This window comes from Pteropus vampyrus, unplaced genomic scaffold (genome assembly GCF_000151845.1).
Source record: "Pteropus vampyrus isolate Shadow unplaced genomic scaffold, Pvam_2.0 Scaffold2, whole genome shotgun sequence".
Classification (NCBI taxonomy): Eukaryota; Metazoa; Chordata; class Mammalia; order Chiroptera; family Pteropodidae; genus Pteropus; species Pteropus vampyrus.
Window position 1 is genome coordinate 34,967,396 of NW_011888783.1, and position 2,472 is coordinate 34,969,867.

A 2,472-nucleotide genomic window follows, 5' to 3' on the forward strand; every position below is an offset into this window, starting at 1 on the left:
ACGAAAACAACCTACTGAATGAGAAGATATTCACCAATAATATATCTGATATGGGTTAATATCCAAAACATATAAGGAACTCACACAACTTAACACCAAAAGACATACAATCCAATTAAAAATTGGGCGAAGGCCCTGAATAGACATTTCTCCAAAGAGGACATACAGATGGCCAATAGATATATGAAAAGACGTCACTAACCATCAGAGACATGCAAATTAAAACTGTAATGACTACAGCCATGCCACCCCGAACAAGCCTGATACTGTCTGATCTTGGAAGCTAAGCAGGGTCAGGCCTGGTTAGTACTTGGATGGGAGACCATCTAGGAAGACCAGGTGCTGCAGGCATAAAAAATAAAAATATAAGGGATTGTAAGCTAACAAGGTCCTTGCAATCTGTGAGGTCAGCCAATAATTAAATAAAAAAATAAAAAATAAAAATAAAATGAAATATCACCTCATTATGACAGACACACCTGTCAAAATAGCTATCATCAATAAATAAACAGGTGTTGGTGAGGATGTGCAGAAAGGGGAAGAACCCTCATGTATTGTTGGTAGTATTGTAAATTGGTGCAACCACTATGAAAAACAGTATGGAGGTTCCTCAAAAAATTGAAAATAGAACTACCATATGACCCACTAATCCCATTTCTGGGTATTTATCTGAAGAAATCTAAACCACTAATTTCAAAAGATATATAAACCCCTATATTCACTGCAGCATTATTTACAATGGCCAAAATAATGGGAGCAACCTAAGTGTCCATCGATAGACAATTGGATAAAGAGGTAGTCTGTATATCCTATGAAATATTACTTGGCCATAAAAACGAATGAAATCTTACTATTTGTGACAACATGGATGGACCTAGAGGGTATCATGCTGAGTGAAATAAGTCAGACAAAGACAATAATATGCAAAATCTAACACTTAAATGTGAAATCTAAAAAACAAAACAAACAAACAAACAAAACAGAGAGAAACTTACAGATACAGAGAACAAACTGATGGTTGCCAGAGAGGAGGGGGCTGAGGAACTGAGTGAAAAAGGTGATGGCATTAAGAAGTACAAATTGGCAGTTATGAAATAGTCATGAAGATATAAAGTACAACATAGGGAATATAGTGAATAATATTGTACTAACTAGGTATGGTATCCAGTGTGTATTAGACATCACAGAATCATTCTGCAAATTATATAAATGTCTACCCACTATGCTATACACCTGAAATTAATATAATATCGAATGTCAACTATAATTGAAATTTTTTAATTTAAATAAAAATTTAAAAATTAACAAAATTAAAAAACCAACAAAACACTAAAAATATTAAAATAAAAAAATAAGAAGGCGTTTTCACCTATGGAAGAAAAGAATCTACACACAAACAGTCAAAGAGAAAAGCCTTCTTTGCCCTAAAGCCAAAACCTCCTCTGTGAGTAGAAAAGGTTTCTCCAGGAAACCTTCAGTACACTCAGTTGCCTGGTACCTGAAGTCAATCACTTCTTCCAGACTAATAACTTGAGAAGAGATTGTCTAAATTGAGCAGCAGGAGGGTTATGAAATCCCTTAGATCATACAACCTCATACAACAAAATAAACATGAGGCAAAATGCTCTGTAAGTACCTAGATTAAGTCTTACAACAACTGGCAAACCACTAATAACAGGCCTTTTGTTCCTTTTGCAAGTGGTCAAAAATAATGAATAATAAATAGAATGCTATGCCAAGTCGACTAACAGCAAGTTCATGTGAGATCATTTAAAACAGAAGAAAATGATGCTTGAAAAGGTCCCTGATGAGATTTAGCTTTTTTCCTAAGAGACTCTAGATAGCATTCTGCTGCAGCATTTTAAAAGCCACTTTCCAAAATTGGGCACCCTCATTATCATGCATTACATTTGCACTTTCCACTTAGGTTGCTTTGAAAAAGAATGGCACCCCAGTTGTGTTTTTTACGTTAAATGCACCTTCTCTCACATTTGATCTCTCCCTTTGCGACAGTCATTTCATTTCATAGCAACTACATTTCTTTGTCTCTATTTTACTGAATGTGTACTTTTCAAATTATGCAGAGATGGCCACTTTTGGTGTTGTGGATAGAGAGAAACTGAGAGGCTGACTTGACTGCAGGGCCCAGCTTTACTCACCCCCTCAACTAGCACCAAAATAAATAAATAATCACAGGGGCTTTGAGCTGGGTTATTTCCATCCAGGGAAAAACAGAGACAACGAAAAGTAGAGCCTGATGTTATTTTTATTTACATTCTGGGTTTTGTTTATTGATCTGGAAGTAGACAAGAACTGGTGTATAAACACTGCACTCTGAGGAAACAACTGTGACTAAAACATCCAATTCACAGTAATGTGGGGCTATCTTGGGGTTTAAAACTCCTCTGTAACCAGCTTTATCCTGGGCCACAAAAAATGGCTTATTTTGTTGTCTCATCTAAAGCAAAAATT

General features: G+C 35.7%; 1 pseudogene; it reads left to right on the forward strand.

The window, feature by feature from the left end:
* The first annotated feature begins 232 nt into the window (after nt 1–232).
* On the forward strand, nt 233–351 carry LOC111739668 (annotated as a pseudogene).
* Nucleotides 352–2,472: the final 2,121 nt, after the last annotated feature.